The sequence below is a fragment of the Phalangium opilio genome, unplaced genomic scaffold (genome assembly GCF_054372755.1).
Source record: "Phalangium opilio isolate 3A_F unplaced genomic scaffold, DU_Popi_V2 ptg000390l_1, whole genome shotgun sequence".
Taxonomy (NCBI): domain Eukaryota; kingdom Metazoa; phylum Arthropoda; class Arachnida; order Opiliones; family Phalangiidae; genus Phalangium; species Phalangium opilio.
This window is the reverse complement of record NW_028324234.1, coordinates 3383816-3400585: the sequence shown is the minus strand read 5'-3', so window position 1 is coordinate 3400585 and position 16770 is coordinate 3383816. Positions and strand designations below refer to the sequence as shown.

The 16770-nt window shown below is 35.5% G+C and overlaps 1 long non-coding RNA gene across 4 annotated transcripts; it reads right to left on the bottom strand.

Annotated features, from left to right (window-relative positions):
* Positions 1–10857: 10857 nt before the first annotated feature.
* LOC149596231 (uncharacterized) lies at positions 10858–13938 on the bottom strand. Of its 4 annotated transcripts, XR_016379349.1 has the most exons (4): positions 13369–13497; positions 12913–13154; positions 12602–12707; positions 10858–12339 (listed from the first exon to the last, which is right to left on the bottom strand). It is a non-coding gene; the product is annotated as an uncharacterized LOC149596231 (long non-coding RNA). The 4 variants fall into 4 exon arrangements; XR_016379347.1 differs by lacking the exon at positions 10858–12339 and adding an exon at positions 13549–13938 and having other exon boundaries at positions 12563–13154; positions 13369–13489; XR_016379348.1 differs by lacking the exon at positions 10858–12339 and having other exon boundaries at positions 12563–12707.
* Positions 13939–16770: the final 2832 nt, after the last annotated feature.

The window sequence follows — 16770 nt, the reverse complement described above, 5'->3', positions numbered from 1 at the left end:
CCAAACTACGGCACGAGTTTCTGTTGCATTTTCCGTAACCCCAACGGACTACCGCATTCCAAGGGTCAAATAATAAAAAATAAAAAAGTTGTACATTCTACATGCTGTAAATACACTCTTTGAAATGGATCTCTATCTCCCCTATTTTTGAATCTTCCCTTGCATGACGGGCCAGCGGACCACCGTCCCGAACGGCCCAGGATTAATTAAATAAATAAAAAAGAAACTCTGCGGCGCTCAAATGGACCAATACTATATCGTAACCGCTATGGCGCTAAAATTTAAGAGCTTTCAAAAAGAAGACAGCAGGTAAAGGCCCTTCATCGAGAATATTTCTTTAGTTAAGATTTTCTGGTACAAAAGTGTCACAGAGTTTGTAGCATTAATTTTTTATCAGATAAAACCTTTATCAGTATTTGTACAACAAGCGGGGCTTAAATTAACACTGCAACGACGTAAATGGCCTAGGCTTTGGCTAATTTAATATCATAACGTAGCAGGGAAACCTTCAACTTTGGAAGAAGAAAACCACCCTAACTCCTCTTAGGACATGCTGAAAGCACTTGTACTTCAGAATATTCCTTTAATTCATCATCCTTAACTCGATTAACCAATATTTGCTTATATTGCTGCCTGGTTGGTGCCATATCGTCAATAACTAATCGCTCCCAACTTTTTTACGATGCTTGGCTGATGAAACGTTAATATACCGCGCACGCTTAGATGACACTTATTTTAAATGAGGCACAAGCCATTTAATTAATTTTTCAGTCAAAAACTGATTTTCCAAAATTGAGACACCTAAATCAATTAAAAATAATATTGCATCCACATGAGAATATGATTCTCCCAGCCCGGCCATACAAGAACAGTTGACTGTAAATATTTATTTTGCAATCATCCAATTACACAAATAATCTTCATTCTCTTTTTGAGAAAGCTTTACCTTCAAAGTAATCAAAATAAATTCTAGTTTCACGTAAAAGTTACCAACTAAAATCACCTCTTTATTTAACGAGGACCTCATTTTAGCATTTCACACTTACCTTTCCTGTTACAATTATTTTTTTTTAACTAGAATTGTATTTATATTGCCACTTGTTATTAAAGTATGGGATCCTATTATTTTGTGACTTTTACCTCATCTAATGTCATGGAGTTTATCGTGTAAATGATACATAGAAATATTTGGGAGCTCAACCCTTCTGATAACTTTTTTTATAAATTATTTTCGGTTCATGAAGAAGCGAATCGAAATAGCCTTTTTAAAAATAGTTTTGGCACTTTTGAACTCATTTTTAAACTAAAATTCAGTCATTAACATAGGAAGAATCAACAGTATACTGAAAAATCGTCTGCTAGCTTTGACTCACAAAAACTCATACAGTCCAGCACCGTGGATACACCGGGGAATGAATTCAAGGGTAAAAGGCGGTCTCCTACTTTCATGAAAATTATGTATTTCCTAGTTCTAAGGTGTTTGGTTTTCTTTTTTTATTGTTCAGTATTAAGTTCCGAAAGGAAGATAAAGTACAGAGTGACTCTTGCTAAAAATTTAGGAATTATCTTCTATAAACTAAGAATTATTTACCTTGACCGAAAAGCAGAGTTATTGTCTGAAAAAGCTTGTTTAATAATGTATCCAGTATACTTTCCCCATTGTTTTCCTCCAAGTAACGGGTGAGATAAGTGTACACTAATACGAAGAACACGAACAAAATGGCGAATATGGTCCACACCTAAACCATAATGTCAAAGTCTATTAGGTAAGATCATTGTAGGTAATGAGAAATTAAGCTCATAATTAAGGCAACATTTCGTCATTTAAGTATAGTTATTGAACAATTATTTAAATTTAAACATTTTTCCTTTAAATTTATATACTTCGACACTAGTAAATTTGACTTCAAATGGAATTAATTATAGTAAAGTAACAATATAAACTTCAATCTGATTTACTTCTTTCAAAAATGTAATTTTTATGTGTCACTGAATGGTGTATATGTTTTTCGTCAAACTGAGTTGAAAGTGTTGAAAAACATGGGGGTCTACAGCATTAAGATACGGATATTTGTGCTCCCAACTCCCTAGCATTATTAACCCTCCATCGCATTTGATGGTAATGGTTTCGTAACCAGTGAAGCTTTTGTTGGGTCCATTATTGGGAAATATGCTGTGAAGCAGTCTCGTCAGAAATAAGTACTTTTATCAAAATGAATGGATCGGCTTCAATTAGTCCACTCATGGTAAGTGAAAGGCTTAGTGCAACTTCTTCTCTCACCCGCATAGGGATTGGTTTCAAAACGTGCTAGGACGTCCTTTTCTCATTACAAACTACAGTATCTTCTACGTTCACGATCATGCAAGACGAAACAACTGAAATCACTATGGTTGTTGCCAATGTCGGCATTGTGGTAAATGTTTGATTGTTTGGCATGAAGCACGGTCGCTTGAGGAACGTTACCGTGACATTCACCCAAAATATACGTCTTGTCCAATTTGTCCTGGTTGGAGGAGGCTAGAATTTTGATACGACACGAGACAAACTACTGTAATTCGAACTTAGCTGCTACACTACAGACCCTGTAAAGGGAACTTAAAACCATACTGTTGAGTGTACAAAGATTGCCGTTTTGAGCAGATCATGATGGTTATTGAGGAGAAGTTCAAATTAACACGTGACACCGCTGAATGTTTGGACCTCCAATTCCGTTATCCGATAGGTCCAAACATTTACCATCGTGGTTTTTCGGCTCAATGTTGCGGTATTGCCGGCCATTACTGATACATTTCTATTAAAACGGCTGTTTGAAAGGCAATAATACGGTGAAAACCATAGTACTAAAGGTTGGCCAATATTAAAACACCAGGCTGTAACCTCGTACTTTGGACTAAAAAAGCAATTCATAAAAGTTGCTTTAGAAATATCTTTGGAGCAGAAGGTCCAAACTGTCTGTGGCACCTAGAGGAAATGGTGTTGCTTAATCAAAAATGCTCGTCGTAACGTAGCAGCTAAGATAAAATTACTTTAGTTAATCTCGTGTCTTAGCAAAATGTCACCCTATTCCAAGAAGGAAAAATTTAACATGATTATTACGACAATTACACAAGACGACAAGACCTTTATTTTACCATGAGAGAACTTATTGAATACTATCCATTATATTTTCGATCGGTACTGTTTTCTGACGACGCTACATTAAACAGAGATGATACGGTGAACCTGCATAACGTACATTACTGAACCGAAAAAAATTCCCACTCATTACCATCAATTGCTAGGGAAGTTAAATGTTTGGATGGGCATTCTTTTAACATCGAATTATTGGACCCTTCTTCGACGAGAACGTCATGAGTTTAGTGCTTGCAAATGCATTGCAATACGTAGACGGGCGTCTTGAAGAGTGCCTCCACTACGATGGTAGACACATCGAACATTTACGATGAGGTTTTTACCAAACTGAGGCTCCAATTTGAGGCCTAAGTTCTATGGCTTATCGTAGGACTAAGCTTGAAACGTTTTGTTGCATTCAGCAGATTCCCCAAAATTTCTTTTGTACATTAGAGGTCTATAATTTGATGAAGTGACGTCAACCGTTGGCAGTATTGAGGGATATCCAAAAAGAAAGGTGTTGGTCTGAAGCATTTGATGATAGTTCTCGAGCAAACAATTCACCATGCTGGAATTCAATAACGAGTGCCCCATGATTCAGTCAATTAAAACTCCTTGAAAAAAATATGGAAAGTACTTTTCAGAACTTCCTAGCTCAGGATGTTTTATTCTTTCCAGCTACAGCTAGGTCACAATGACTTTGTTATAGGTTTTTAATTAAAATATCGTACTATTTGAAGACATATTTGAAAGGTAAGTAATATTCATGTCACGTCCTCCTTTTCGCTAAATTTACACAGTAAGCTTAATTGGCATGATGATTTTAAACTAAGCCTCGTTGCAACCGTTGATATACATAAATGGATTTTCCAAAATCTATCGATTGTCTACCATTGGGTCGAATCCCTTTGGATCGACTGTCTTGTTCGACCGAATCCCATTAGACGGAATACCGCAATTAAACTTCTTGATATTGCAGCAAATAATATTTATGTTCACCAATAACATTTTTCAATAAAATGAAATAATTATTTTTGAATTTTTGGAAAATGTCTAACCAAACCAAACCTAACCTAGCCTAACCTAAACTAACCTAGCCTAACCTAACCTAGCCTAGCCTAACCTAGCCTAGCCTAACCTAACCAAACCAAACCTAACTTAACCTAACCTAACCTAACCAGACCAGACCGGACAATAAAATTGATATTCTTATTAAATTTCTTGATATTGCAGCAAATAATATTATGTTCACCAATAACACTCTTCAATAAATTTCAGTAAATAAGTTTAATTTTTGAAATTCTCTAACCCTAACCTTACCTAACGTAAGAGATCTCCCTCCCAAGTACTGACGGCGCTCGATGCTGCTTAACTTCTTCGATCATCCAAATCACTTAATCCATTGCGCTACTGGAGCTCGGCAACTCAAGGAAAACGCTATGATTTTATATGTGTAAACCCATCCCATTCAGTCGAAAGCTCTTCCATATAAATATTCCCATTCAGCAGAAAATCACTCCTTGGGCTATAAATTGTTTTAAGTTTGGCTACAATTGTAGAAATCTGAATTCGGTCCATTGGGATTCTATCCTATAGGAGTATACCAAATCTATCCAATACTATTTCTATTTTAAACAAACCACTTTAAAATGAATGGAAAGGAAACCTGTTACAAGGCAGGAAACAGAAAATAGATTGTATGTTTAGGTCGCACAATTAAATCCTAACCTTACACCTAAAGTCAAACCTGACAGACTGTCAAAAGTTCAGAACCGACCACGTGCTTTCAGCTCCTAAGGATAAACGTTTTACCCTATTTGTTGTGCAATAGCGGATCACACTCAGGCGTATGGAAAGTATTTTTACTCCTATTCAATAGGATATCCTCGTAGAGCTTTCTACACATGTGGATTTCCGGCATGGTATATGTAAGTGAATAGGCTCTGAAAACGGCGGGCATAGCGCAGTGCGTTTTATCTAAGCGAAGGGGATGACATTTTCACGTCCTTCTTATAAATATCTCGCAGTACTGGTTTATATCTCCGGGACCTTTTATATGACATATTGTATATTTTTGGTTATTCTAGATGGAATGTGTCAGCTTTATGTAAATGTTATATTTTAAACATGATGTGATTAAAACGATTTACAAACTAACTGGGGCCTCACATATTTGTATGAGAAAGGAGTTCAGGAGGTTGGAAAAATCACAATTTTTAAAAAAAATAGATATAGGAATATGCTAGAAAATGTTTTTTAAATCAAAATTTTATCCGACATCGTTGAGCGTGATAGATACCTTTTGAAAAAATATTCCCTTTCTCTAATATGATCAACTCTTGACTTTAGAAGGGGTAAAACTTTAATTTCATGTGTGCCAAAAAAAGGGATCTTTCGAAAAAAAATTGAATCGTCATCGCCGGTCACAAAAATTGCAAAAGCCTATAAGCCTTCACTCATAAATATGTGTCTAACGTTTCCATAGCTTTGACCATAAATTTTATGACTATCGCGCAGTTTAAACTAAGCAGATGAACGAAAAAGCGGTTAACCAATCATAAGCCTCTAACCTTAGAAAACCTTTTTTATGCTAGACCAATCGGCAAAGGACCTAGTACTATTTTCTACATCAGACATTGAATCGACCTTGCCATAGACCACCGAACCGGCAAGCACCTAATTCGATTTTGCGGTATCGTTTGGTAGTCACTTAAAAGTTTTCAACGTTCAAAGGTTAAGTTTTTAAAAATTTCGAGTCATTTCAAAAGTTTTCAACTAAAAATTATATATATTTTTTCTAATTTAATCGAAAAATATTAGACTAAACAAGTGGGGTAGACCAAAATTATACCTCTCCTAGTCAAGATGAGGACCACCTACAAACTTCTTTATGTAGATTTGAAATTATAGCTCTTTAGTAATAAAAAATTGCAGAAGTTAAAACTAGTGAACTATTCAAAACAAAGAATTTACAGTTAAGCAGAAGAAATTTTCGTCCAATTAAGGCATGTCTTGTTGCCAAGGCACTCATCCAATGGTTAGAACAGGAAGTAAGAGGATAAATTTTGGCAAGATATTCCCATGTGAATTGGTAAAGGCTCAATTGTCTACACTCTCTGTTCAAACCTAGACTTTCAGCTGGGTTGGCGTGTAAACACTATCCTCTCGTTTCACCAAAACAATATTCTTAGTTTGTCATCTAGCGAAAGTGCGAAATTCTTGGCCTACACGTAAGAAATTTGTATGTTAGCGAGGTGAGGACGCAAGGTTGGAAAAACCCAATGTGGACGGTAACACCATCTTAAAAACAAGCAAAGCGAGGATACACAGGCGCAAAATGATTAAGTCTGGACAACCCTTTATGTCAACAAAGATTTGATACTCGACCATTGATTTTCTCCATTTAAATCAAAGTAGCAATATTTTGAAAAAAAAGGTTGATTACCTACTCATCCGAATTAGATTTAGTGAATACTTTTCAAATATGAATCGACCCCAAGGAATCCGAAAATCACATTTAAGATCCCCGAAAACGTAAAATTATGGAAGATGTTACACTTCCGGTTTCCAGTATAATTTTGAATGTATAAAACGCAAAACTAATATTACACACTTAATTTCAGGGCGCTAGCTTGCATAGTGTTCCACATATCGTAAAACATGTGCGACAACGCGCGCAGACTATCTTAACAGTCTGTACACCATTCATGTTTTCGTACTAATTCGATATTGCCAACGGTTGGAGTACATTAAGTCCTTACAACACCTAGCTAAATTATAAAAAAACGTCTTGGTTTGGACCAAGGCCGAAAAAACAAACGATATGTGTGAGGTTTATCAATTGGCTGAAGTTTCAGATATTGCCATTTTTTTAGTTAAATCAATATTAAATTCAATCAACTGATTTTACTCTTAATCGATCTATTCCCTCTAAATTTATTCAAAAAATAGCATATCTCCGCTTTTTCAAGAACAATTCCATTTTCCGAAAACATTTTATCATGAAATTAATTATTTTGAAGGGAGTACGTGTTGAGGAATTTAATATTGAATATTTGAAATACTGTGTCTAAAAAGACCAAGCGAACTTTGACATAATTCGAAAGGAAGATGTAAATATTTAATAGTGGATGCCAAACCAGGGTGTTGCACGAATTCATACATTTAATTTAGTATATCGAAATGCTACATTTCTAATGTCGCGACTGTGAAAGAAAGATTGCACTGCAATTTCTCTCTTCGTACTTTATACTTTCTTGGGGGGGGGGGGGTTAAGTTAAGTGTGACCTTCTTCGTTTAACTGGTAATGAATGGAAATGAATACAAAAGCCATTGGTACTGAAACGTATTTCTTTTTATGTAATCTTTACCTATACCTTTGGTTATATTTATACCGATATCAAATTTTTCCAGTGCTACAGATAGCTACCTTTTACAAAAACCTCACAGGATAAACGATGTTGCTTTGTCTTAAGTATACGGCATTCGTTTATTAACTAGTCTGAACAAAATAAATTTAAATTATCATATTTTTTTTTAACATCAGTCTTCTTAGCAACTTACCGATTTAAATTTTTTTTTGATGCAAACTTGAAAATTTGTCAAGCCAGCAACAATTAAAACTATGTCCGTCAAGGTGCTTACACGAAATCCCTTCAAAATAATTAATTTCATGATAAAATGTTTTCGGAAAATGGAATTGTTCTTGAAAAAGCGGAGATATGCTATTTTTTGAATAAATTTAGAGGGAATAGATCGATTAAGAGTAAAATCAGTTGATTGAATTTAATATTGATTTAACTAAAAAAATGGCAATATCTGAAACTTCAGCCAATTGATAAACCTCACACATATCGTTTGTTTTTTCGGCCTTGGTCCAAACCAAGACGTTTTTTTATAATATCTGTCACTTCAGTCTTAATGTAATTAAATTTTGAATAATTATGTTTGCTTTACCGTCATACATTTGGGGTTGATCTATTTCTAATTGCTTAAAGAAGTACTTCAGTATCGTTAATTACATTTAACTTATATCCAATAACATTGATTTCGATAAGCATATAATGTTGCACTTTATTTATGAAAGAAGCTTAAAAACGACGGTATTTCAAATATGGAAGAAAAATATTTGTTTCGTACACTGTACACTGTATACATATACAGTGGTGTCGAGATCAGACCAACAGCTTCCTTTATGTACAACCCCCAATACTGCCAACGGGTGATGTCATACTAAATTATACAGGGTGTAAATAAATGTTTAGAACTCATGTTTTATTGTATGCAAGTGACAACGAGAATACTGGAGAATGCAACAAACTATTTTAAAGCACTGTCCTACGATTAGTCTTAGAACGTAGGCCTCAAATTACAACCTCTTAACTGTTTGGTAAACACCTCAACGTAAATATTCGACGTTTCTACCATTGTGGTTTAGGCACTCTTCCAGACGACTGTCCATGTCTTGCAATACATTTGCAAGCAGTAAACTCATGACGCATGGTAAGACTAATGGTATTGCCGTCTTACGAAATCCTCGTCCGTTAAGGCTTGATGTAGGGGGTATGATAATGCCGGTAATGATGCCCTTGTAAACTGGCACAAACAGTAGAATGGCTTAGTGCAACTTCTTGTTCCACCGCTCTACTATTAGCATGAATTGGCTTCAAAACGTGCTACGATGTCAAAATCTATATCCTCATTACAGACTATACAGTCTCTTCTACGTTCACGATCTTGCACTACCGAAATCACGAAGGTGCTCGCCAATGTTGGAAAAGGTGCTTCGCACCGGAAGTTGTCGGTGTGGAAACCGTTCGGCATAAAGCACTGCCTTTAGTTGAACGTTACTGCGACCTTCACCCAAAATAAACATCCTGTCAAATTTGTCCTGGTTGGAATAGGTTGGCATTTTGCTAGGAAACGAGACTGACTACTGTAATTCTACTACTTAAAGGGCTCCTTCGGACCCTTAGACACATGGCCCCGCGGATTTCCGAACCCCTCTACCTAGCCAGAGAGAGGGAGAGTACTGAGGAAGATCGTCTATGAAGAGGGGATGGAAATCCGCGGGGCCATGTGTCTAAGGGTCCGAAGGAGCCCTTTAACTCCCACACTGAAGACCATGTATATGAAAAGGGACCGGAAGTACCTCAAAGTTGAGTTTTCAAAGATTGTCAGATTGAGCAGGTCATGGGATTTAAAGTGATGAAGGTCGCTTTAACGTTCAACAAGTGACACCGCGGTATGTTTTTGGTGCTCCAATGTCCTCACCCGATAGGTCCAAACAATTACCATCCCGTTTTTTCGGCCCAGCGTTGCGGTATTGCCGGTCCCATTAGAAATACAAGGTCTGTACTGTTACAATTGTAACAATACTCCTGTTAAAAAGGCACACATACTGTACCCCCCCTCCCCCCAAAAACACTTTTAAATTTCGCGCCTATTCAATAGCTCTCTTTTCAATATGGGAAAAATGATTTTAAAAGACAATTTATTTAAGTGTAAGAATTAAACAGGAAAATGGAGGCTGAGTGAAAGATAAGTGTAGTTTTAATTATAATTTGTTAGTTTAATTATAAGGTATCCATGAATTTACCGGGTGACTCCCATAATCCCCCTGGACATAATCCCCCCAAAAATTTCCCCCCGTCCAAATGGGCATAAGACAAAATCCCCCCATTTGCAGACAAAATCCCCCCAAACTGGAGACAAAATCCCTCCCAAATTGGAGACAAAATCCCCCGCTTACGGAACGAAATCCCCACCTTGGAGACGAACCCTTCAGGGGTCATTCCTATTTTAGAGGTCGTTTTCCACAGTGGAAATTTTTTTAGTAGGATAGTAGTAAAAATAGTAGTATTCCCCCTACGAGGAAAAGCGGAACCAATGATGGAGAAAATAGTATGAATTGTCGACTAACCATAAATTTTCGCCTTTTCCAAAATATTGCTGACTAACCATAAATTCCCGCCTTTTCCAAAATATCGCTGACTAACCATAAATTTCCGCCTTTTCCAAAATATCGCTGACTAACTATAAATTTCCGCCTTTTCCAAAATATCGCTGACTAACCATAAATTTCCGTCTTTTCCAAAATATCGCTGACTAACCATAAATTTCCGTCTTTTCCAAAATATCGCTGACTAATTATAAATTTCCGCCTTTTCCAAAATATCGCTGACTAACCCTAAATTTCAGCCTTTTCCAAAATATCGCTGACTAACCATAAATTTCCCCCTTTTCCAAAATGCTGCTGATAACCATAAATTTCCGCCTTTTCCAAAATATTGCCGACTAACCATAAATTTTCGCCTTTTCCAAAATATTGCTGACTAAGCATAAATTTCCGCCTTTTCCAAAATATCGCTGACTAACCATAAATTTCCGCCTTTTCCAAAATATCGCTGACTAACCATAAATTTCCGCCTTTTCCAAAATATCGCTTACTAACCATAAATTTCCTCCTTTTCCAAAATATCGCTGACTAACCATAAATTTCCGCCTTTTCCAAAATACTGCTGATAACCATAAATTTCCGCCTTTTCCAAAATATTGCTGACTAACCATAAATTTCTGCCTTTTCCAAAATATCACTGACTAACCATAAATTTCCGCCTTTTCCAAAATACTGCTGATAACCATAAATTTCCGCCTTTTCCAAAATATTGCCGACTAACCATAAATTGCCGCCTTTTCCAAAATATTTTTGACTAACCACAAATTTCCGCCTTTTCCAAAATATCGCTGACTAACCATAAATTTCCCCCTTTTCCAAAGTATTGCTGACTAACCATAAATTGCCGCCTTTTCCAGAATATCGCTGACTAACCATAAATTGCCGCCTTTTCCAAAATATTTTTGACTAACCACAAATTTCCGCCTTTTCCAAAATATTTTTGACTAACCACAAATTTCCGCCTTTTCCAAAATATCGCTGACTAACCATAAATTTCCCCCTTTTCCAAAATATTGCTGACTAACCATAAATTTCCAACTTTTCCAAAATATTGCTGACTAACCATAAAATGCCGCCTTTTCCAAAATATTGGAATTTTGGAAATAAGTTAAAACAAAATCAGTAGTTTACTTCTTTTGGTTTAGGAACATTGTTTGCAATACCTTTCACTCTTGTGAATTATACTTTTGCATTATTATTAAAGATAATCTTTGGATTTGGGCTTCCGTTTACCTTTACTTCTAAATGCCTATTATCTGGGGGATTTTCAATAAAATGATCCTTTCGGTAGGATTTTGTTGAACAGTTTTCCTTTTGGGGGATTTTGTCCTGGACGTTTTCTCAGGGGGGATTTTGTACAAACACGTCTAAAATCGGGGGGAAAAAGTCTTGGCAAATCCAAAATAGGGGGATTTTGTCCGGGGGGATTATGTCCAGGGGGATTATGTACGAGACCCGTTGTTTTAATCTTAATTTGAGCGCAGTTCGGGTGAGTCGATTAAGCTTAAAAGTATAATTTATTGGAATTTTTTACCCTAATTGGAACGTTTTGTGCAGTTTAACATTTTTGCCACAGTCATTATTTTACCCTAAACTTTTGAATTTCGCGCCAATTAATGTACTTTAAACATAGTTGAAATTAACTGAAGTGTGAAATAGAAAACATCGGGATTTACCAACGGCTTGGGTAGTTTTAATCTTAATTAAACAGTTTATTTAAAAGTTATTTGAGCTTTTAATCCAAAAAATGAATATTTTTGGTTTAATTTCACGTTAATTATATTTAATTGATTTAAAATTAACGTAGGATTGTGTTTCGGCAGTGTACATTTAGGTTATAAATGACTTTCAATATATACTTAACCTTAATTGCAATTTTTAGTGGGTTTTGACTCTTATTTTACCTTAAACTTTCGAATTTCGCGCCTATTAATGTACTTTAAAGATAATTTAAATTAACTAAGTATGAGATAGAAAACATGGGGCTATACTAACAGCTTGTGCAGTTTTAATCTTAATTTAGTATTTTCTTTCAAAGTTACTCGAGTTCTCATCCAAATATGTATATTTCATGTTTAAATTCACGTTAATTATACATAATTAAGTTGAAATTAATGAAGGATTGAGTTTGGCAGTGTTGATTTAGCTTATAAAATGAGTTTCAAATCACCTTAATTGTAAAGTTTAGAAGAGTTTTTCATTTTTGCCAACACAATGTGTTCAATTTTTATCATACCACGTGCTAAATTTGCGGTAACATAAAGATCATCTATAACATATGTTAATGAATGATGTGATTCTATAGTTTAGCAACTTTGGCTTCAATAACAGTAATTAAATTAAATACCTATACAATTCATAGCAATTTAGACAAATAAACAAACGGCAATGTGAACTGTGGAGATAGCCAACAACGTAACCCTCCGCTAAATTTGCGGTAACATAAAGATCATCTATAACATATGTTAATGAATGATGTGATTCTATAGTTTAGCAACTTTGGCTTCAATAACAGTAATTAAATTAAATACCTAAACAATTCATAGCAATTTAGACAAATAAACAAACGGCAATGTGAACTGTGGAGATAGCCAACAACGTAACCCTCCGTTGCTGACGTGGTTACGTTGGAAAAATCTGCGCCAATGAAAACATGGAAATTATTTGACTAATTAAATTACATAACGACACTGTCCTCCTGGATTAATCAGCACCACTGTTACTTATATTTATGAATTAACAAAATCCACTGTTGGTAACAAACAGTTAAACTGCGCTAACGTAAACACCACGACTCTTTAACTGCCGTAACGAAAACATATTAAACTTTTTGTCATCTTACCAGTAGTATTTTGAACTTTTCGATCTTTTCACAGGGTGTAAAGCACTATCTTTATTTCAACACGTTAATAATTTGAATAGGTATGCCATTTTTTACATCAAATTGGAAGCGCAACGGTAAATACAGCATAAAAAACCTAGGGTTAACCCGGTTAGGCCATGTTTCTAGCATAAAATTGAGCAGACTATACATATACAGGATTCCAAAACAAATGAGAGCCGGAAATCAGCCTTTTTAATAATCTTCAAAGAAAGAGGAAAGACACTATATGAGACTATAATTACATAGAGTAACTAAAATAGGGTAATGGCAGTCCTCTGCCTTCGACTGTATTAAGCTCTATGAGGAAATAACATGGGGTGCCATTAGTCTATACAACTTAAGCCTTGGCCGTAAAGAACGTCGAAAAGCTTACTTTAAATGATATAAAAACTTCTATTAACTGTAATTATTTACCTGAATTACTTTTCTAGACGAAAATTCGACCTGATGACGACGTATTTCTTATTAAGGGTGCTACAGTTAATTAGAAAATACATATAAAGGTGCTCAAGCTCGGATGAAATACCAGCGTCTACTGCTAAGAAATTAGGAAAATTAGCAAGAAACCCAACATTTGAAATTTGTCAACGTAACTTGTTAGCACCCACAAACCTAGGCCCTTCTAGTTGTCAACGAGAACGAAATGAAGAAATAGGTTTAAGAGCGCTATAAGGTTAGGCTGACATCTGACCCAAAAGTAATTTTTTGACGTACTATCTTAATTAGTTAAATTACAAAAATTAGAATTCATTAACTAAAAATCGAAACAGGGAAGTTTCTCATTTAAGAAATGCTTGTTAATTTAGAAGTATTCCGAAAACTAACTTCGCTATACTTTTTCCGTATGTCCTATGACCATTTCGTTAATTAAACGAAAATTTTTTAATGCTTTTTCTATGGGACGCTAACCCTAAAAACTGTGAATTTTCCTTTAACATTACGGAAGGGTGTCATGTCATATCTACAAGGGCCTACCGGCCCTGTAGAATAAGATCTTATCGCCTATTCAACAACCACACATAAACATACACACTCACAGATCATAATCGTAAAAACCAGGATGTTTTCACTCGTAACTGGAAATGTGAGTCGGAAATTTAGCGTCCCTAATTTACCAATTACCGTGGTAATAAGCCTGTGAAAGTATAGATTACCATAAATTACGGTAATGTTTGTTATTTCAAAATTTTAATCGGTAATTTACCCGGTAAATTACCATTTTTAAAAATTACGGTAATCCCCCATCTCTACCTATTACAAAAATATATAGAGTGGAACAGATCAGAACAACACCTTCCTTTATTGACAACCCCCAATAGTGCCAACTGATATATATCTAAGATTCAGTAAAAATTTTCATTGACAACTATAAAAAAACCATCATTTATAAATAGTGACGTTTCCACCTGAAAATGAATCAATAATTCTAGCTACTGTGCTATTACCCGCACTAACCTTAAATACAGGATATTATAGAGAATATTTTAATGTAAACACTTTCCAATGAAAAAGCTTTGATAGTGCAAACTAAATCAATATTTGAAGGTTTTAGCAGTTAAACCAGGTTCATTCTTTGCTGATCCAATTGTTTTTGTTTTTTTCTGAATACCTTAAAGAGCCGGTAGCGGATCTTTTCTTAAAAAGGGTTCCGACAAACTTTTCTACGTCTATTCGAAGTCAGGAAGCTGGTGTAAATTCATACCATTACGCTGTTGTACTTCATTTCGCAATTCCTTTCGAATTATGAGGTCCAAGTAGATCTTGCCTTACTCTATTTATAACCACGCTTGTTTTTCGTGTAACCAGGGCCCCCAACATACAACACACACATACAAAAACAACCTCGCAAAGCTAGTACAAATGAATGTAAGTTTCTTTGTTTGTCCTTAATGCATTTCCACATCATTCATCACATTGCAAATAAACTTTCTTGAGTTGTTGCGCGTGTGCTCAGCACGGTTTAAGAAGTGGTTTGGTTGTGTTGTTCAAAGTTGGTCCGCAGACCGCTAGCTATTAAGCCTGTGAAAATCGTCCTAATCCAGACGCATAACATTTTACCTTTAAGGTTAATCTCTAAAAAAGCCTTGTGTTGTTTAGTGTGAAAGTTATAAAAACACACTATTCAAAAATGGACTTCATTTGCAGATATTGGATGGGGGTGGGTCCAAAGAATATGTAGTGTTTATTGTCTCTTAGACGAAACATTCTTCCTGGTTTCAACCCCCTTAAGAATATTAGTGTTTAGTCTCAACATGGAGAGAAAGTTAAAGGTTTATTCTCCTATTAGTCTCTCGCGCAACGCCGGGAAGCTTAAAAACCTTTTTGATTCAGCCTTATTCATGATATAATGATAAAAACATTTCTCGTGTAACTTTTCATACGCACCGTGTTATCGTAGATTTGAAAAATAGAAAATATTGTAGATTCTATTCTTGTTACGTTTGCTCCAGTAATAATGCTGTAAGTATCGGTAAAAAGTGGAACGGAATATGCTAAATATTCGGCTTCTTTTTCATTTGGTGTTAACATCCAAATACCAACGTCACATTCCTTTGAGAAATTACGATATTAGATGGAGTTTTTGCACAAATGAAGTTTCATACGTACGTTTCTTGGAAAGAAGCCAATATATCCAGTTCCATTATTGGGTCCAGTTACTGTACCAGTATCACCAGGAAGATCTTTATTCCTGTCTAATGAATAACTGAAAAATTATAAGATAATGCTGATTATCACATCCAACCCACACTAGTTCATTATCAGCCAGCAACCATTCAGTTGCATCAAGTGTTGATGCAAACGTTTGCCATCACCTTTTCCTCTGTTTTTAAATTTTATTCATGTCTCTCATGATAAAACCCTAGGCTATCTCTCCCATGTAAAAGTCTAAAACATATTGGTCGAAAACTAATAGTTTCTGTCTATAACCGCCATCTTTCAACGCGCTTCAATTTTACGTATGATTGTCTCATACTCATTTATAATACGTATATTTTTTGTATTGATATTACACAGGGTAAAAAATTTGTTGCCGAGGACCAGTCTAGATAGGCCAACTTATTCAAACGCGTGTGGTATTTAACGGCACTACCAAAGAAATTAGCGGAAGAAACTAAATGAACGAAAGTGATTTTTAAAATTTTCCCAGTCTTTAAAAAATACAGACTGGTCGCAGGCGAAGTCTCCTTTTTACGTGTTTGAAAGTAACTCTAATTTACATTTTAATTATTTTACGTTTCGGTTAAAACTAAACAATTTTAAAAAAACTCTTGTCCAAACATTACGGGAACACACCTTTAAGTGGAATGGGCTAGAGAACAGCGATGTAGGATTCAGCGCAAGCTGCCATACTAATAGCCTATTGAATCTTCTTGTGGAGCTAAAAACCGCAGAGCTGTGAACACCCGATACCCGAAAATCACACGATCGAAAACTCATTCCATAACCACAAAGAGTAAAAATTTACCAACGGAGTTAAAGACTGATGACCAGTGTGTTAGTTATACAGGGTGTTTCTGGAAAGTCTGGCACAAATTAACAGGCATGTTCCTTTGGTCAAAAGGAGTCCGAAAGGTCCTATGACGTTTTGGGGTAAAGCGCTCCGTTGCGACGTTATGGGCTCTCAAAAGTAGGCCGAAAAACAAGGAGATCTTGCAGAATTGTAGCACTAGTATTGTGGTTTTGACCCAATTGTTTTCGATTATTGAACATAAGGCAATGATCGAAATAAGTTTAAACCTAATGGATGACCGTGAACGTGTTAAACGGCCAAAAGCGTTAATCCCTTTGTTTTTTTTTTTAATGATTGAAATTAAA